This window comes from Urocitellus parryii, chromosome X (genome assembly GCF_045843805.1).
Source record: "Urocitellus parryii isolate mUroPar1 chromosome X, mUroPar1.hap1, whole genome shotgun sequence".
NCBI classification, from domain to species: domain Eukaryota; kingdom Metazoa; phylum Chordata; class Mammalia; order Rodentia; family Sciuridae; genus Urocitellus; species Urocitellus parryii.
The window spans coordinates 28,175,813-28,197,847 of record NC_135547.1 but is presented as its reverse complement, the minus strand read 5'-3'; the positions used below and the strand labels follow the sequence as shown (position 1 = coordinate 28,197,847).

Below are 22,035 nucleotides of genomic sequence, written 5' to 3'. Positions count from 1 at the left end.
TGGACATGGTTCCCAAGCTGCCAAAACATTCAGCCAGCCTACTGGTCCCTGCTGAGAAGTGGCAGCAGAACAGGGAACAGTGGAGTGGTGACCCAGGTGGTCAGAGCACAGGCAGTGAGCATGGTTTGTTGCTGCATGGAGCCTGCCATGCAGGTGTGGTGGGCCTGAGGCACTGCAAGCCAAGGAGTGCCAACCTGTCACCCTTTGGCAGCCAGATCTGGGCATGGTATGGATGATTGTTGCAGAAGACTACCACATGAAGTGCTGCAGCCCAGAACCTGTAAGCATAGACCATCCAACAACCTCAACCTCTCACTTCCTGACCTGGGTGGAGAAAAAGGAAGTGGGGAAGACCTGTATGGAAGTTGGGACTCAAGAGTTGATCAGAGTTAGTACTTTTCCAAATGCTAATTAGCCCAAGTTTGGACCCATAGCAGTGACCCAAGTGCTATAAAAACCCCTAGACTAGCACACTTAGACAGATAAAACCTGCTATTGGCAAGGATGTGGGGGGAAAGTACACTGATACATTACTGTGGGACTTCAAATTGGTGCAAACATTGGGGAAAGCAGTATGGCAGTTTATCAGAAAACTTGGAATAAAACCACCATTTGACCCAGTTATCCCACTCCTTGGCATATACCTAAAGGACTTAACATCAGCATACTTCAGTGACACAGCCACATAGATGTTTATAGCAGCTCAATTTACAATAGCTAAACTGTAGAACCAACCTAAATACCTTTTAACAATGAATGGATTACTTTGCTTAGCATGATATTCTCCAACTCCATCCATTTACCTGCAAATTCCATGATTTTATTCTCTTTTAATGCTGAGTAATATTCCATTGTGTATATAAAACCACAATTTCTTTATCATTCATCTACAGAAGAGCAACTAGGTTGGTTCCACAGTTTGTCTAATGTGAATTGTGCTGCTATAAACATTGATGTACCTGCATCACTGTAGTATGCTGTCTTTAAGTCCTTTGTATATAGACCAAGGAGTGGGATAGCTGGGTTAAGTGGTAGTTTCATTCCAAGTTGTTTAAGAAATCTCCATACTACCTTACAGATTGGTTACACCAATTTTCAGTCCCACCAGCAATGTATGAGTGTACCTTTTCCCCCACATCCTTGCTACATTGTTGCTTGTATTCTTGATAACTGCCATTCATTTGCAGATAAATGGATGGAGTTGGAGAATACCTGCTAAGCAAAGTAAGCAATCCCCCCAAACCAAAGGCCAAATGTTTTCTCTGATAAATGTATGCTAATCCATAATGCAGGGGGGGTGGCATGGGACAGGATGAGTGGAAGAACTTTGGGTTGGGCAAACTGGAGAGAGGGGAGTGGAGGGGGCATGGAGGTAGGAAAGATGGTGGAATGAGATGGACATCATTACCCTAGGTACACATACAATTGCACAAATGGTGTGACCCTACTTCATGTACAACCAGTGAAGGAAAAAAATTGTGCTTCATTTGTGTACAATGAATTTAAGAGCATTCTTCTGTCATCTACAACCGATTAGAAGAAATAAAAACCAGATGAATTAATAAACACAATGTGGTATATATATAAAATAGAATATTACTCAGACATAAAGAAGAATTAAATTCTGGTATTTGCCAGTAAATGAATGGAGCTGGAGAATTTCACGCTAAGTGAAATAAGCCAATCCCTAAAAACAAAAGGCAGGATTTTTTTTCTGATATGCAGATGCTAATTCACAATAAGAGGAGGGGCTAGGGAAGAACAGAAGTACTTTGGATTAGACAAAGGGGAATGAAGGGAAGGGAGGAGGGCTGGGATTAGGAAAGATAGTAGAATGAATCAGACTTTACCATTCTATGTGCATATATGATTATATAATCAATGTAATTCTACATCACATAAACCAGAAGAATGGGAAGTTATACTCCTTATGTGTATAATATGTCAAAATACATTCTACTATTATGTATAACTAATTAGAAGCAATATGAAATAAAATTTAAATTTTAAAACCCCTGTCACTTAGCATTACAATAGGCTATGCCATTTTGAAGCCACATCCCTGATGAGAACATTTAGCACATCCTTGTTAGCAAAGATTCAAGATGTTCAAAGAAACTTTTATTCAGGGTATATAAATGATATAAATATTACTACAATGAATTTTCATTACTTTATTCTATTTTGGACTGAGAACCATATCTTTAAGTGCCTTCCAGAAACATATAAATAGCAGACAGGCCCAACCTTCAAACTTCTGGTCTGGATTCATCACTGTGAATTTACCCATGGATGATGCCAACTCACATAGTTTCTGTTCTTATCATAAAGTAGGACTTGACAAATACCTGAATCTGAATATACTTTTTCTTCACTGATTAGGCTTTGTTTACCTGTTTTCTCTGACCTGTTTTTGATTTTTATACTTTTTATGTAGTACTGACAACAATGCAGCAAATGTACTCCGGAAATAAGAGAGAAAGAAACAGGATACTTATTGAGAATTTTACTTTCTCTAAGGCATCAGGAGCCTTCCCAGGTACCTGGATATTATGGTCTGTCCTAGCAATTTTGGTGAAGAAATTCTAATGGACATTTCCAATGTCATGCAAAAGCATTCTAGAGTCCCATACCTAAAGATGAATTTATTTTTCTTGCATTTGCTTTCACAAATAAATTGGTACAATGCAGTCCTTTAGCTACATGAGTATGACTATTTCCATTGGGTAAGGTAGAAGAATAATGTTCAATTCCTATACTTCCTCCAAATGATTATATTTGAGCCTAATGGTGGCATTTAAGTCATGTCTCTTATGATATAATTAAATTAACTTAAATTAGTTTTTCTCTCACCTCACCCTCATCACAGTGCTTCCTACAATTGCAGTGCTTGGAATTTCTTTTTATCCTCTAAAATCTGGGTAATCTCAAAAAGGAAATATTAATATGTTAGTTAAAATAACACTGAAAGACATTGCATAATAGTGAGGCAAGGGTCAGGGAGAGGTAGGAGCAAGAATTCTGAAATCATTTTTAACGATAATGCTTTGTTTGTTTAGTCAGTAAATGTCTGATTTGTGACATATATTTCCAGGGAGTGTCTGTGATATGTATCCATATGAAGATATGTTCAAATTTTACAGGAAGACAATCCAATATGTGTTGAGATATAAAAGTAGATATAGATGTAATGTGTATAGATAATATATAGATAGATCAATAGATGGATAGATAGATAGATAGATAGATAGATAGATAGATAGATATGCAAGAGGAAAGAGTTCTTAGAGAAATTTCCAAATTTCCATTTGATGTGTAGTTTTGGAGTATAAATAGTATTAATCACATCTAGATAGTATGATGGTGAAGTATTTCAGGCAAAGGGAATAGATTACATTGGCAAATGTATCAGGGTAGCAAAATTAGAGCAGATACTTCACGTTGGCTGAGGTATATGATTCATGAAGGGGAGTAGTGCTTGGTAAACCTGGAGAGGCATATTCAGAGCCAGATCACAAAGGGTCTTGAATGACAGACTGAGGGACTTATACTTAATTTAGTTGATAATGCAGTACTGATGATAAATTTTGAACAAGACTGTGGTTCAAAAATATTAACCTGTCAAATGTATGTACAATGAATTAGAAGTGTGTATGTGTATTAGAGCAGGAATGTGTGTGTATGTGTGTGTGGTTGGGGAAAATCACTATAAATGCAAAGGCATAGTACACAAACATACCTTTAACCTACATATATTTTACTACATATATTCCATAATGTTCTTTGAAAGCATTTTGATATATTTTGTTTACCATTCCACTTGAGAAATTTATACCCTAAGTGAGCCTTTGATGGAAGCATAATTGCATTATTTCTTTGACTGATCTCTCATGTCCATGTGGGACTCTCATAATGTTATGGTTTGAATATGAGGTGCCCTCTAATAAACTTACATTATAGAAAATGCAGGAATGTTCAGACATGGAATTATTAGATTATGATAGGTATAACCTAATCACTGCATTAATCCATTTAGTGGAATAATAATTTGAAAGGACTCCTTACTGGGTGACAACTGTAGGCAGGTGGAACATGGCTAAATAAAGTCGGTTACTGGGAAATCTTGCCCTTGGAGATTATATTTTATACCCCAGTCTCTTCTCTCTGCTTCATGCGTGCCATTAGGTGAGCAGTTTACTTTTTTCATGCCTTTCTTCAATGATACTCTGCCTCATCTCCATCCCAGAGCAATGGAGTTAGTCAGCCATGGACTGAGACTTCTAAAACTATGACTCCAAATAACCTTTTTTTCTTATAAATTATTCTTAGTGGGTATTTTGGTCATAATGATGAAAATCTGACTAACATACAAATTGTGAGCATCTCACCATGCTGTCTGTGTGTGTGATTCTATAATTAAAATAAATGTATTTTGTCTTATTACAACATTGCTCCTAAACTCCAGCTAACTACATTATCTACTTCTTAAAAGAAGAGTGATCTATTTCAATTCTAGAGCAACTGCAGACTGGACAGGACCATTTGCAGCATGATGTCAGCTTCCAAAGGGATTCTTTCTTAAGAGTTTTTATTGACTTTTATAATCTAAACTCAATAAAGGGTGTTATTCTTGTGTGTTGTGATAACACAAGCAAGAATGAAATAGAGTTTTAAATAAGTCTGGTATTAGAAAGAGACCAAGATGATCTATATCAGAAGTTTAATCTACAGTAGTGTTTTGTTTTTGTTTTGGCTGATTGGTAACTCCTAAATTTGAGGCTCAGCCAACAGGTTTAATATAAAAAGATGATATTTGGTAGAATTAGCAGACAGAGTCAAGGGTGAGGGCTAACCTAATTAGATGAGTATTGGACAAATTAAGTGCCGCAGTCTGGCTGGGCACAATTCAGGAGCCACTTGTTAAAAGAAATGAACTTTATTTTTAGAACACACACCGCACCACACAGCTCCTCAGGAAAACCCTCAGAGCCCAACTGCCACCACCGGCTTCCCATAAGCCTCTCCACCTCCCCCACTCCTCCTGCTCTTGAGGCTGATTGGCTGGGTCGTGTGGGCAGAGACAAAAAAAGTCCCCCAATGAGCAGCTCCAGAGGTCTGAAAGGGCGGGGAAACAATCCAATGAGCATCACCGCAGAAGAGCCAATCAGTTGGCAGTTAGAATTTTGCTGGGGCCGCTGTGAGCCAATGATCAGCTTGCAGCTGGAAGTTTGCTGGGGCCCCTTCAGCTGTGGCTCTCAACAATTAAGTTTGAAAAGCTAATGGATCATCCAGATCTCAAACAAAAAGTTAGAAGTATTGACATGGACCTAGGTCACTGATTTTCAAACTTTACTACACATTGGATTCACCTGGGGAACTTTTAAAAATGATAACTGCTGGTTCCTATGACAGACATTTTTATTTAATTATTATTGTGTACATTTTTGTCATTGGGAATTTTATAATCTCTCTGAATAATTCTAATGTGTAATGGGAATCACTGACATATGCAGTAAAATAGAAGTTAAAGATGGAAACTTATGATTGATATAAAGAGAAGTGATTAAGGCTATAAGACTGTTGGTGATTACTTAGCAGGTATAAGATAATGATAGAGAACCAGGCATGGTGGCACACACCTATAATCTCAGTGCTTGGGAGGCTTAGACAGGAGGATCACAAGTTCAAAGCCAATGTTAGAAAAGTCCTAATCAACCTAATGAGACTTTGTATCAAAATAAACTATTAAAAAAGGGTTGTAGAGAAGATGGCGGCGAAGGGAGTGCATCACCCCAGTGCGCCGCGTCACTGAGCGGGAGAAAGACGATGTGAAACAGCTGAAGGCTATCTTGTTGGGAATTTCCAGTGAAATTGAGGTGCTCCAGAATCTAGTGGACAGATTTCCATCGTGTGAGGTTCGGCTGTGGGAGCTCCATTTCTCCGCACGGAGGGTCGCATAGCCTGATAGGCGATCGCCCCGCGGCTGGAGTCTGTGGCGCGCACTGGGGAGCGGCAAGGTGCCGGAGCAGGGTAGCAGCGATACGGATTCGGGGGCTCCCGCCAGTGGTACATTGGCAGCGCTTAGTGCTGAGTTCCGGCTTTGAGACAGAGGAGAGAAGCAGTCCAGTTTGGTTCCAGACACAGGTCGGACCACAGAGGAGGACAGTAGCCGCCATTTCGGAGAGATGATGTAATTCTCAGTATTTGTTAACTGTCTACCTAAAAGTGAGATTCCACTGAAAAATTAATAGAATTCTTAAGATGATTTAATATGGTAACCAGTTTCAAACTAAATATATAAAGTAAATATTTCTTCTACCAGAAATAACCTGTTAGAAAGTAGGACATATAAAAGATTCATTTCAAGTAACAAGGAAAAATGTAACAACTGAGTATAAATAACTTCAAGTTACAAGTGTCAAAGCAAATGTGACACTGGTGTTCATCTCTGAAACCAGCTGAAAACAATAATGTGAAAGAGAAATGGAGAAAAAATTACATCCTCAATGAAATAACAACAACAAAAATCTCAGTAGACACTCAAGTTCCAATCAATGAATTAGGTTGTTCAGTGAGGAGAAAATTGGACCTAGATGAATGAAGAACATAAGAGTAGAATACAAGCCTCAATAGTAGATCCTTGGTAATATTAAAGGTAATATAAAGGAGATGTACATCCTTATGGTTTATAAAATATAGTCTCTCTGGTTTAGTCAGCTTATTTGATGCTATGACTAAAAGACCTGACAAGAACAAATTTAGAGGAGGAAAGTTTATTTGGGGGTTCATAGTTTCAGAGTTCTTGGTCCATAGACAGCCAGCTCCATTCTTCAGGGCTAGAGGTGAGTCTGAGCATCATGGCAAAAGAATATGGCAGAGAGAAATGGCTCACATCAAGATCAGAAACAGAGAGAGACTCCATTTGACAAATACTAAATATACCCCAACGTCATGCCCCTAATGCCCACCTCCTGCAGCCATACCCTACCTTCCTTCAGTTACCACTCAGGTAATCCCCATCAGGGCATTAGTTCACTGATTGGGTTAAGGCTCTTAACCCATTGATTTAACCTCTGAATGTTCTTAGATTGTCTCAAACATGAGTTTTTTGCGAGACCCCTCACATCTAAACCATAATGATCTTTGCTTTCTCTTATAACTGTAAAATAGCAAAATAAAAAGACAAAATGAGGGAATAATAGATTATTCTTCCATCAATGGGGGCATGTGGGCAAAAGATCATCAGCATGCAGTTCTATGATATAATTATGTAAACACCTATAATACACAGGCTTGTCATGGGAGTAATTGGTGAATTCTAGATAGGGCAGAGGGGAGGGAGGGAAAGGGAAGAGGCAAGGGATTAGCAAGGATGATGGAATGTGATAGACATCATTATCCAAATCACATGTAGGAAGATACGAATTGGTATCAACCTACTGTATATACAACCAGAGATATGAAAAATTGTGCTGTATACATGTAATAAGAATTGTAATGCATTGCACTGTCATGTATTTTTTTAAATCAATAAAAAAAACATAGGCTTCATTGCTGGTCAGTATTCCAGTGGTTCTCACCAAGGTTGGTACATCCCTCCACCCCTAGAACAGGGATTTCCAAGCCTAAGCACTAAGGGTATTTTGAATTACATAATTCCTTATTGTGGGGACTGTCTTATAAACTATAGGATATCAATAAGCATTCCTGGCCTCCTAGATGTGACCATCAATATTGCCTCTAGATGTTTTCAAATATCCATGTGTTCTCTATAAAGAGAAAACCAGGCTGGGGATGTGGCTCAAGCGGTAGCATGCTCATCTGGCATGCGTGCAGCCCAGGTTCGATCCTCAGCACCACATACAAACAAAGATGTTGTGTCCGCCGAAAATTAAAAAATTCTCTCTCTCTCTCTCTCTCTCTCTCTCTCTCTCTCTCTCTCTCTCTCATAAAAAGTTTTAAGATAAAACCAAGAGGGGATGGATTTATTAGGAATTAGCTTACACAATTGTGGAAGCTTAGAAGTATTATTATAGGCTATCTGCAAGCTGGAGATACTGAGATGCCAGTATCATGGTTCAGTACAAGTCCAAAAGCCTTAGAACCAGGGACCCTAACAGTATAACTCTCAGTCTGAGATTGAAAACTAAGAACCAAGGAGGGATTGGGGGTTGGTAGCATAACTTCAGAAATCTAAAGGACAGAGAATCTGGAACTCTGATGTACAAGGGAAGGAGAAGCATATCCTAGAAGGAAATGTGAAAGAGAGGGAATTAATCTTTCCTCACCTTTTTCTTCTATCTGGGCCTTGAGCCATGTTTGATGCCCACTCATATTGAAGGTGAATCTTTGCCACTCAGTCCACCAACTCACATGACAATCTCCTCAGGAAACACCTTTTCAGATACACATGAAAATAAAGCTTTACTGGCTATCTGTTAATCCAGTCAAGTTGATATTTAAAATTAGTCATCAATGTCCGTTAGTGGACAAAATCATCCAGGTGGACAACCACTACCAGAGGACATCTGTAAAAGTATAGGGGGTGTTTTTGATTGTCACAATGATGAGGATTTGTTGCTGGAATTTAGTTATTTCATATAAATCTTCATTTATTCCCTACGACCCATGTAGAAGCAGAATTGAATGAAAATTTCCAAGCCTGGCTAGAGAAAGATAATGAATTTTAGTTTAGATGCAAGGAAGAAGTTTTTATTTAGATTATATTGGATTGGGGGCTAACGATGTAGCTCAATGATACAGAGCTTACCTAGCATATATGAGGACCTACATTCAATTCCCAGCATTATATATTGGATATTTTGACACCTAAGGTTAGATTTTTAAAAAATTAATGCCTAAAATTGACCAAAAATCTATGAGGTATACCTAATATGTAACTTAAGGACAAGAAAGAAACATCCAATAAAATATGTTTGAAGACAGTGGTGAAAAAATTTTGATTATTGAATTCATAATGTCCAACACACTTGATAATTTAATTATGAAAAGAACTCATATTATGCTGGAAAACATAATGCACAAATATTATCAACAAATCTGCGAAAGTAGCTAACTTCAAAATTAAACAAAGGCTTCTAAAGGCATCCATGCAAAATAGTCACTTATGAATGGAAATAAGAACTCAGAATGGTCTCAATTATCTTGCTAAAATATAATATAACAATATTTTAAAATTCTCAGGGAAAGAAATTATGACCAAAAATGTTATGCCCATTCAAGCTATCCTCAAAACATAAAGGTACCTGAGAATTACTTTCAACATGCAAGAACTCAGGATATAGAGTAGATATAAGTAATTCTAAGAAAAACAATAATTCAGCTCAAAATCAAAACAAGCAAGAGAAGAAAGTGGATTTTAAAATAATGTGAGAGACCTGCATGTAGGGGTGCATGCCAGTAATCCCATTAATTACCCCATGTAACGTCCCTTCCCCTCCCAACCCTCTGCCCTATCTAGAGTTTCTCTGTTCCTCCATGCTCCCCCTCCCAACTTCACTATGAATCAGCTTCCTTATATCAGAGAAGACATTGGGAATTTGGGGGTTTTTTGGCGGGAGATTGGCTAACTTCACTTAGCATTATCTTCTCCAATGCCATTCATTTACCTGCAAATGCCATGATTTTACTCTCTTTTGTTGTTGAGTAATATTCCATTGTGTATATATGCCACATTTATTTTTATCCATTGATTTATTGAAGGGCATCAAGGTTGATTCCACAGTTTAGCTATTGTGAATTGTGCTGCTATAAACATTGATGTGGCTGTGTCCCTGTAGTATGCTGTTTTTAAGTCCTTTGGGTATAGACTGAGGAGAGGGATAGCTGGGTCAAATGGTGATTCCATTCCCAATTTTCCAAGAAATCTCCATACTGCTTTCCATATTGGCTGTACCAATTTGCAGTCCCACCAGCAGTGTATGAGTGTACCTTTTCCCCCACATCCTTGCCATCACTTATTGTTGTTTATCTTAATAATCATGCCATTCTGACTCGAGGGAGATGAAATCTTAGAGAGGTTTTAAATTGCATTTCTCTAATTGCTAGTGATGATGAACATTTTTTCATATATTTGTTGAGTAATTGTACATCATCTTCTTAGAAATGTCCCTTCAGGTCATTGGGCCATGCATTGATTGGGTTATTTGTTTGTTTGTTTGTTGTTTAGCTTTTTGAGTTCTTTATATACCCTACAGATTATTGATCTATCTGATGTGTGAGGGGTAAAGATTTGCTCCCAAGATGTAGGCGCTCTATTAACCTCAAAGATTGTTTATTTTGCAGAGAAGAAACTTTGTAGTTTAATCCCATTCCATTTATTGATTATTGGTTTTAATTCTTGTGCCACAGGAGTCTTATTAAGGAAGTTGGGGCCTAATCCCACATGATGAAGACTGGGTACTAATTTTTCTTCTATTAGATGCAGGGTCTCTGGTATAATACCTAGGTCCTTGATCTACTTTGAGTTTTGTGCATAGTGAGATATAGGAGTTTAATTTCATTTTGTTGCATATGGATTTCCAGTTTTCCCAGAAACATTTGTTGAAGATGCTATCTTTTCTCCAATGCATGTTCTTGGCACTTTTGTCTAATATAAGGTAGTTGTAGTTTTGTGGGTTAATCTCTGTGTCCTCTATTCTGTACCACTGGTCTACCAGTCTGTTTTGGTACCAATACCATGCTGGTTTTGTTACTATTGCTCTGTAGTATAGTTTAAGGTCTGGTATAGTGATGCCACCTGCTTCACTCTTCCTGCTAAGGATTGCTTTAGCTATTCTGGGTCTCTTATTTTTCCAGATGAATTTCATGACTGCTTTTTCTATTTCTATGAGGAATGCCATTGGGATTTTGATCAGAATTGCATTAAATCTGTAGAGTGCTTTTGGAAGTATGGTCATTTTGATAATATTAATTCTGCCTACCCAAGAGCAATGTTGATCTTTCCATCTTCTAAGGTCTTTGATTTCTTTCTTTAGTGTTCTGTAGTTTTCATTGTACAGGTCTTTCACCTCTTTTGTTAAGTTGATTCCCAAGTTATTTTTTTTAGGCTATTGTAAATGGGGTAGTTTTCCTCATTTCCCTCTCAGAGGATTTGTCACTGATATACAGAAATGCCTTTGATTTATGGGTGTTGATTTTATATCTTGTACTTTGTTGAATTCATTTACTTGTTCTAGGAGTTTTCTGGTGGAACTTCTATGGTATTCCAGGTATAGAATCATATCATCAGCAAATAGTGCCAATTTGAGTTATTCTTTTTGTATGTGTATCCCTTTAATTTCTTTCATCTGTCTAATTGCTCTGGTCAGTGTTTCAAGAACTATGTTAAATAGAAGTGGTGAAAAATAGCATCCCTGTCTTGTTCCAGTTTTTAGAGGGAATGTCTTCAATTTTTCTCCATTTAGAATGATGTTGGCCTGGGGCTTAGCATAGATAGCCTTTATGATGTTGAGATAGGTTACTGTTATCCCTAATTTTTCTAGTGTTTTGAACATTAAGGGGTGCTATGATTTGTCAAATGCTTTTCCTGCATCTATTGAGATGATCATATGATTCTTATCTTTAAGTCTATTGATGTGATGAATTACATTTATTGATTTCCATATGTTGAACCAAACTTGTATCCCTGGGATGAATCCCACTAGATCATGGTGCAAGATCTTTTTGATATGTTTTTGTATTTGATTTGCCAGAATTTTATTGAGAATTTTTGCATCTATGTTCATTAGAGATATTGGTCTGATATTTTCTCTTTTTTTGATGTGTCTTTGTCTGGTTTTGGAATCAGAGTGATGTTGGCCTCGTAGAATGAGTTTGAAAGTGCTGCCTCTTTTTCTATTTCCTGAAATAAATTGAAGAGTATTGGTATTAGTTCTTCTTTAAAGGTCTTGTAGAACTTCGCTGTGTATCCATCCAGTCATGGACTTTTCTTGGTTGGTAGACTTTTGATGGTGTCTGCTATCTCGTCACTTGAAATTGATCTGTTTAAATTGATTATATCATTCTGACTTAATTTGAGCAAATTATATGACTAGAAATTTGTCAATGCCTTTAATATTTTCTATTTTATTGGAGTACAGATTTTCAAAATAATTTCTAATTATCTTCTTTATTTCTGTAGTGTCTGTTGTGATATTTCCTTTTTCATCATATATGATAGTGATTTTTCTGTCTCCTTCTCTTCATTAGCATGGCTAAGTGTCTGTCAATTTTATTTATATATTTCAAAGGACCAACTTTTTGTTCTGTCAATTTTTTCAATTGTTTCTTTTGTTTCAATTTCATTGATTACAGCTCTGATTTTCATTATTTCCTGTCTTCTGCTGCTTTTGGTGTAGATTTGTTCTTCTTTTTCTGGGGCTTTGAGATGTAGTGTTAAGTCTTTTATTTGTTGACTTTTTCTTCTTTTAAGGAATATACTCCATGCATGAACTTTCTTTTAGAACTGCTTTCATAGTGTCCCAGATATTTTGATATGTTGTGTCTGTGTTCTCATTCACCTCTAAAAACTTTATAGTCTCCTCCTTGATGTCCTCTGTAACACATTGTTCATTCAGTAGCATACTATTTAGTCTCCAGGTGTTAGAGTGAATTTTATTTCTTATTTTATCATTGATTTATAATTTTATTCCATTATGTTCTGATAGAATGTAGGGTAGTATCTCTACTTTTTTATATTTGCTAAGAGTTGCTTTGTGGCATAGGATATTGTCTATTTTAGAGAAGGATCTATGTGCTGCTGAGAAGAAAGTATATTCTCTCATTAAATGTTTGAATATTCTCTATATGTCAGTTATGCCTGTTAGTGATTGTATTATTGAGTTCTAGAGTTTCTTTTTTCAGTTTTTGTTTGGAAGATCTATCTACTGATGAAAGAGGTGTGTTAAAGTCACCCAAAAGTATTGTGTTGTGGTCTATTTGATTCTTGAATTTGAGAAGAGTTTGTTTGATGAACATAGCTGCTCCATTGTTTGGGGCATATATATTTATAATTGTTAAGTCTTCTTGGTGTATGGTTCCCATGAGCAGTATGTAGTGTCCTTCTTTATCCTTTTTGATTGACTTTAGTTTGAAGTCTACTTTATCTGATATGAGGATGGAAACCCCTGCTTGCTTCCGCAGTCCAAGGGACTGGTGTGATTTTTTTCAAACCCTTAACCTTCAGCCTGTGAATGTCTTTTTGTATGAGATGTGTCTATTGAAGGCAGCATATTGTTGGGTCCTTTTTTTTTTTTTGATCCAATCTGCTAGTCTATGTCTTTTGATTGGTGAGTTTAGGCCATTAACATTCAGAGCTATTATTGAGACATGATTTGTATTCCCAGCCATTTTTGTTTATTTTTGGTATTTAACATGAGTTGGTTTCTCCTCTGATTAGATTTTTCTTTAGTGTAATCCCTCCCTCTGTTGATTTTCATCATTGTTTTTCATTTCTTCTTCTTGGAATATTTTGCTGAGGATGTTTTCTAGTGCAGGCTTACTCATTGGAAATTCTTTTAACTTTTGTTTTTAATGGAAGGTTTTTATTTCATCATCAAATCTAAAGCTTAGTTTTGCTGGATATAAGATTCTTGGTTGGCATCCATTTTCTTTCAGAGCTTGCTATATGTTGTTCCACAATCTCTTGACTTTGAGGCTCTGGGTTGAAAAATCTGCTGAGATACAAATTGGTCTCCCCCTATATGCAATAAGATTCCTCTCTTTTGCTGCTTTTAAGATTCTGTCTTTATTCTGTATGCTAGGCATTTTCATTATAATGTGCCTTGGTGTAGATCTGTTGTAATTTTGTACATTTGGTGTCCTGTAAGCCTCTTGTATTTGGTTTCCAATTAGTTCTTTATGCTTGGGAAATTTTCTGATATTATCTCATTGAAGAGATTGTGCATTTCTTTGGTTTGAAACTCTGTGCCTTCCTCTATCCCAAATACTTTTAGATTTGGTCTTTTGATGCTGTCCCATAATTCTTAGATGTTCCGTTCATGGTTTCTATCTTTCTTCACTGTGTGATCAACTTTATTTTCCAGATTTTATGCTTTGTCTTCATTATCTGATGTTCTTTCTTCCAAGTGATCTAGTCTGTTGGTTATTCTTTCTACTGAATTTTTTATTTGATTTATTGTATCCTTCATTTCAAGGATTTCTGACTATTTTGTTTTTCAGGGTCTCTACCTCTCTCTTGAAGTAATCTTTTGCTACCTGTATTTGCTCTCTTATCTCATTGTTGGAGTGATCAATTTTTGCCTGTATTTGCTCATTTAGGTCATTCTTTAATTCACAGGTCATTTTAATTATGAACCTTCTGAACTCCTTCTCTGACATTTCATCAACTTCACTGTCCATAGTTCTGTTGTTATAGTGTCCTGGTTTGTTTGGGGCACTTTCCTCCCTTGTTTTCTTCATGTTGTCTATGTGTTTTCCTTTATTGCAGTGTGGATCTGAGATATTACAGTTTCTTCTCTATATTCTTGTAGTACCTGTGCAGATTGTCTGTACCGCACCTTGATGTTGGGCTTTCCGACCCTGCTGGTGTCCCTCAATGGATGCTACTGCAATCTGTGTCTGGGACCTGAGCAAGTTGGAGTGGGTGGGTCCCTCCTGCGGTAGTCTGCTAGTAGGAAGGGGCAGTCTTGCTCCAAAGGCTAGGCTCTGGCAGTGTCTACCCACCAGGGGAGGGGTGAACTTGGCCTACTGAAATCCTGGATCCCTCATGGGCTGTTGTGAGCCATCTGGGCTTGATCTTAGCTCCGGCAGTACTGCATTGGTCAGAAGGGGTGGTCCTGCACCAGAGGCTAGGCTCTGGTGAGTGTCTGCCCTACCAGGAAAGGGGTGCACCTGGCCTGCTGTATGCCCAGGCCCTATAGAGGCCGGTGTGGGTGGATCTCTCACATTATATATTTTTAATCTGGAAAATAGTAGCCCAAGATATTTATCAATAAATAAGAGTAGAGAATATATATAAATAACATATATGACTTTACTGATGTACCTAAAATAACACTCACATCTGATGAGTTAAAAAGAAAAACTTGAAGTATATTTTATTTTTATTTATTTTTTAGTTGTAGGTGAACACAATACCTTTACTTTATTTGTTTTTATTTTTATGTGGTGCTGGAAATCAAACCCAGTGCCTCACGCATGCTAAGCAAGCACTTTATGACTGACCTACAACCCTGGCCCCTTGAACCATTTTTTTCCTCTTTCTTTTTTTTTTTATTAGTTGCTCAAGACAATACAATGATCTTGACATTGAACTTGACAAAAGTTTTTTTTTTTTTTAAATCCAAAACAATAACTATATGAAATAGTAAAATATTACACAACAAAGGAGAATGAGGAGGGTAGGATGTTATTTGGTACAAAAATTAATTATAAAGTTACAATCATTAGAATAATAATAAACATACATATCTATGTGAAATTCTAAATGTCGTGAAAAATAGATCCTAATCTGTACAAGAATGAGTACATTATTAGGTACCATTGTAAATCAATGCAAAAAGAAAGAATTCTTCAATAATGATGCTACAACAGTTCGTTGGCAATTTGGAAATTTAGCAAGAATAAGTATTTTAGTTTATGCCATCCTCCAAGATAAATTCTAGTTGGATTAAAAACATGAATTACAGACTTCTAGTAAATGATGCACTAATTTCATGAACAAAATAAAACAATAGTTTTTAGATGCCTGGCTTACCTCTCATGAAAGAGAACAGAACATGTGACAGAAAAAAAGAACAGTAGGTAGTAGACTTATAAGCTAATTCTCCAAAAGCCCCTACAAATAAATAAAATTTAAATAATCTAATAGAGTACAAGAAAGTAAAGAGCAAATTAAAAAAGGATGGTAGGTGGAAAGGATAAAATAAGATGACAAAGTAAATTTGAGTGTTTGGTAAATACAATAAATATATATTGACTAAGCTATCAGGTTGAAAGCCAGATATTCACAAAAAGGAATTTAAAAAATAAATACACTTTTCAAAGAATCCATTGGCAATAAAATGGCTTAAAGCAAAATGATGCATAAAAACATAAGACCCATAATTCATCTATTCCTCTCATGCTCCCCATCCTTACCCCACTATGAGGCAGCCTTCTTATATCAGAGAAAACATTCAGCAATTTTTTTCAGGGGGGATTGGCTAACTTCACTTAGCATTATCTTTTCCAATGCCATCCATTTATATGCAAATGCCATGATTTTTATTCTCTTTTATCGCTGAGTAAAATTCCTTTGTGTATTTATGCCACATTTTTTTATCCATTCATACAATGAAGGGCATCTAGGTTGGCTTCACAGTTTAGCTATTGTGAATTGTGCTGCATTAAACATTGATGTGGCTATGTCCCTGTAGTATGTTTTTTTTTTTAAGTCTTTTGGAATCTAGAATCTAGACCCAGGAGAGGGATAGCTGGGTCAAATGATGGTTCCGGTCCCAATTTTCCAAGGAATCCCCAACACTGCTTTCCATATTGGCTGCACCAATTTGCAGTCCCACCAGCAATGTATGAGTGTACCTTTTCCCCCACATCCTCGCCAACACTTATTGTTGTTTGTATTCTTAATAGCTGCCATTCTGACTGGAGTGAGATGATATCTTAGAGTAGTTTTGATTTGCATTTCTCTATTGCTAGCAATGATGAACATGAATTCTAGATGGGACAGAGGGGTGGGAGGGAAAATAAGGGGGCAGGGGATTAGCAAGGATGGTGGAATGTGATAGACATCATTATCCAAAGCACATGTATGTAGACTCAAATTGGTGTCAACATACTTTATATACAGCCAGAGATATGAAAAGTTGTGCTATATATGTGTAATAAGAATTGTAATATATTCTGCTGTCATTTATTTCTTTAAAAATTAATAAACAATAATAAAAACATAAGACCCATAAAATCAAAGCTGGATCAATTATTTGTATATCAGAAAAATTAACTTTAAAGAAAAAGGCCCAATTGCCATTCATGATTTGAAAATAATATATGAAATTACATATATAAATATATTTATACAATTTTTATAAATATTAAATGTGAATGGATCATTTTATGCATCTGAAAATATAAAATGTCCAATACATGGGCCAAACAAAGCATTGTAATAGAAATTTGAAAAAAAAGTGAAAATAATGAAAGAGCTATGAATCATAACTCAGGGAATTCAGCTAAAATAACAATATATCAATAAGTGCTTACTTGATATGCTGGCATTTAAAAAGTCTAAGTTTCAAAATCTCAAGAAGTTAGAAGACAATGAGAAAACACAAGGAAATCATAAAGAACAAAATAATATATATGTTATATAAAGAAAATTAGTTAAATTAAAAATGAAGCAATACAGAGGATTAATAATACAAAGGATCAACAAACTAGTATTGAATCCAGTCTTTGAAAAGATTAGTAACATATGGAAACCACATATTAATTGTGATCATGAAAGAGAAAAGAGAAGGCAAATTAATAATACATGGAATGAAGATATAACTTGTGATATACTGGAAACAAAATATTCAAAATCATAACTACTAATATTAAAAAAACCAAATCAATCTTATTTATAATACAGATATACTGTTTATAAATAAAATATTAGCAAACCAAATGAAACATGTATTTTAAAACACATGATGACCACATGTAGCTTAATCCAGGAATGCAAAGATCTTTCAATATTAGAAAATCTGTTTTATAAATAATAATTTTAAGATTAAAAGGGAAGTATGAAATGATAATGTGGATACAGAAAATTGTTTTTGAAAATCCAATGCCCATGGGGCTGGAGTTGTGGCTTAATGGTAGAGTACTTGCCTAGCATGTGTGAGGCTATGGGTTCAATTCTCAGCACCACATCTAAATAAATGAATAAAATAAAGGTCCATCAACATCTAAAAAAAAAATTTAAAAAAAATCCAATGCCCACTTATGAATGAAACAACCATTTTTAGAAAACCATGAATGCATTGAATCCTCCTTAACTTAATATAAAGCTATCAACTCCAAACCAATAGTGGACACGTTAATAATAAAATATTTGAAATACAATATTCCTTATAAAGTTAGGAAAATAACAAGAATTCCTTCTGTTGCTGTTTCTGTTAAGCACACAATGTAGATACTAGTTGATATAAAAAAGGAAAAGATAAAGGTCTATGGATTAAATATGAAGAATCAGAATTGGTATCATTAACAGTTGATTATGCTATCAAAGAAACCTATATAAACTTGTACCATGCTTGTTAATATGCAGAAAATATTTTAAAGTTCACAATTGTTCCCAAGTTGACCAACACATTCAAGGGAATTCCAATATAAGTTCCAAATGGATATTAATAGAGGACAACTTGATCCTAAAACTCACTTGGAAACAACAAATGCATAAAAATAATCAAGAAAACATCAAGGAATAATAATGAAATAAAATTTGCCTTACCAGAGATAAAGATTCATCATAAAACAGTAATTAACACAGTGGTAGCTGGGTTAGGGAAAAACAAAACATTGGGAGAGAACAGAAAGACTAGAAAAAGATATTTTTATGATGTGTGTTATGGTTTGAATCTGGAATGTCCCCCAAAAGCTCATGGGTTGAAGGCTTAGTCCCCAGTGTATCAATATTCAGAGGAAGTGAGAATGTCCTGGAGGGGCTCAGACCCTAGGAAGAAGATTTGGGATTCTGGCAGTTGGAAAAAGTTACAAACCTAGTTGAGATAATAGACATGCTTTATTTGAAGGCAGCAGTAGTTCCCTGAATGTTCCATAGGACTTTTCTATGTGCAGGCCAAACAAAGAAGGCATGGTGCCAATAGGTTACATAGTGAGCACATGCTCACAAGCAGATATTTATGACCTTGACTACATATGCTGAATCAGGGTGTTTATGACCTTGACTACATATTAAAACATAACCACCTAGAAGTCTTGATGTGGGAATCTAAATATAGACGTCTTGGGCCTTCCCCACATGGAGCTTTTGGTAAGTAATTGAATCATGAGATCTCTAATCCCATCAATTGATTAATCAATTGATTAATCAATTGATGGATTCATGGCTGAAGGGACTACTGGGAAGAGGTAGAAACTGTAGATTGAAAAACATAGTTGAAGGGAATGGGTGTTTGGGAGCATGCCATTGGATATATCTTGTTCCTCCTCATGCTCACTCACACATGCACCCCTCTCTTCTCTTGTGTGTTCTCTCTCTCTCTCTCTCTCTCTCTCTCTCTCTCTCTCCCTCCCTCCCTCCCTCCCTCCCTCTCTCTCTCACCATGAGGTAGCAGCTCTGTTCCACCATGCAGCTGCAGTCATCCATTAACATGAGAGCACAAGAGGAGGCATCTGGCCCACACTGAGTAGTAATGCTATTTTTGTTATAAATCAAGTTACATATACTATAATTTGGATCTCAAATGTTCCTCAAGGCCCTTGTGTTAACAGTTTATTCTCCCATGCATTCTCTGTCATGATGCTGTACCTCATCACAGACCCATAGCATTGATGTAACCCTCTGAAACCATGGGCCAAATCAAATTATTCCTCCTTTAATTTGTTATTCTCAGATATTTTGTCACAATGATGAAAGTTAACACACTATAACAAATACTTGAGACAATCAGTTTATACAGAGAATAGTTATAGTTTGACTCATGGTTTTAGAGTTTCTACCCCAAGATCAGGTGGAGTCATTTCTTTTAGACCCTAGTGTAGGTGCTATATGGCAAAAGTAGGGAGCACATGGTGAAGCAAAACCATTTACTTCATGTTGAGGAAGCAAGGAGGAAGATGCTGGGGTCTCATAATCATTTTCAGGACATATCCTCAATGACCTGAATACTTCCTACTAGGCCACCATTCAAAGATTCTACTGCATCCCAAAATCAACATGGGCTGAAGATTAAACTCTTTTTTTGTTTTTTTGTTGTTTTTTTTTTTTGGTACTAGGAAATGAACCCAGGCATGTTTAACCACTGAGCTACATCCCCAGCCCCTTTTTTATGTTTTATTTTGAGACAGGGTCTTGCTAAGTTGCTTAGGGGCTCACTAAGTTGCTTATGGCTTCATCAAATTGCTGAGGCTGGCTTTGAACTTGTCATCTTCCTGCTTCAGCCCCCTGAGTTGTTGGGATTATAGGTGTATGCCACAATGCCTGGCATGGAGATTAAGCTCTTAACACATGGGCCTTTCCAGAACATTTAAGATTCAAATTAAAGCATATAGCAACTTGATATGTACATTGCTACTTAGTGTGGGCCAGATGCCTCCTCTTGTGTTCTTATGTTAATAGATGCCTCCGGCTGCTGAACAGGATACAGGTAACCACTGCCCACACAGGGAAAGTCTCCCTTGCTTCCCACTTTTAGCTCACTGCCAATGCCAGAGGAGCTCACCAGCAATCTGGCCTAAATACTCTCTGGCTGACTGACTGGCCCCAGGAGATCTACCAGTTCAACAACAAATATATCCATCCAGCCAATCAGACTCCTTACCTTGGAGCACACTACCAACCTTTACCCTTTTACCAATCATACCTTTGAAACAAAAGAGCTCCTCTTGGGGATTAGTTTCATTGTAGCCAGGTTTCAGAATATGAGGGGAAATTTTGATAAAATTGGAATAAAGAGGATCATAGAAGTTCTGATTGTAGAGGAGCACCAGCTACCCCATGTGCTAGTGCTATAGCTGGGAACATATTTCTTCAAATTACCTGGTAATCAGCTCAACTTAGGAGAAGATGAAGTTGAAGGACTAAAACACTTAATGACAGACGTGCTATGTCATCAAGATGGAGTCCTGGGCCATCAGTGACTGTACTGGTAATTGATAGAGATCAAATTTTGAATCTCCTTAGACTCCTTATATTTCCACACATATTACAAAGCCCAAGGATAATGAGAGGTTTTTTCTGGTTCAGCTTCCAGAGGAAGATTGGTTTATACTTTCTATGATTTACAAAGTGGCAGCTACACCATTTTTTGAGCTATATGACAGTGTAACAGGATATGGACCCATTATTTCTAGTCTCTCTCAGCTGTTGAGCAGGTTCAATTCTATCTAAAACTTAATTCCTGCACAATGTAGAAGTAAAAGAAACCATCTGTGAACAAAGCTATACACAGTGTAGAAGTAAAAATGTACAACTTGGTGGGGGGGGTTCTCTCTTTCCTGATTCCTAAACTGACACCTAGTTTTTATTTTTTGAATAGTAAATTTAGCCAGCCATGGTGACACACATCTCTAGTTCTAGCTGCTCCAGGAACTTGAGACCAAATGGGCAATATAGAAGACCCTGACTCAAAAGTAAGTGAATAAATAAGGAATAAAAAGAAATTAGCAATGTAAACAAATGTGATAACTTTTACATATTTTTGGTTCGACTCATATTTTTATACATTAAAGAAAATGAAATTTGTATTTTTACAAAATTTCTCATTGAACTACAAAACACATTTATAAAGTGAAAACAAATCACAAATCACAAAGATAAAAGCTGATAAATGTCACCACGTAAAAATATAAAATTTGTAATACATATATATAAATGATGATTACACATATAATCAGTATTGTTAAATTAAAAGTTCACCCTCAAAATCTATTAATCAATGTTGAACAATATTAATGAACAATACTCCATAAGGTTAATGCTTATTCAGTGAGAGCACCATTTTTATCAACCACTAGTGGGATTTTAAAGTGGATGACCTTTGTGAATAGGAATTGATAATATTAAAAAGAACATTAATATTGTTCATACTAAAAATAGACATTAACCTGATAAAAATGATAATGTCTAAGGAATGACATGACAAAAATGACATAAATTCTATTTTATTCATTTTTATTTTTTGTATCAGATTTGTATTAATTTTATAATTTGAGTAACAATTAATTTGTAATTTAAAATATTTCAATAAATACAATTTTTTATCATTTGGCCTTAAATTCTACTTTTAAGGGCACAATCTTAGGGAATTAATTGGACATGGGCACAAATTTGATATATCAGATGAT

At 36.1% G+C, this 22,035-nt stretch overlaps 1 pseudogene; it reads left to right on the top strand.

The window, feature by feature from the left end:
* The first annotated feature begins 232 nt into the window (after positions 1-232).
* LOC113200250 (cleavage and polyadenylation specificity factor subunit 5 pseudogene) lies at positions 233-21,079 on the top strand (annotated as a pseudogene).
* Positions 21,080-22,035: the final 956 nt, after the last annotated feature.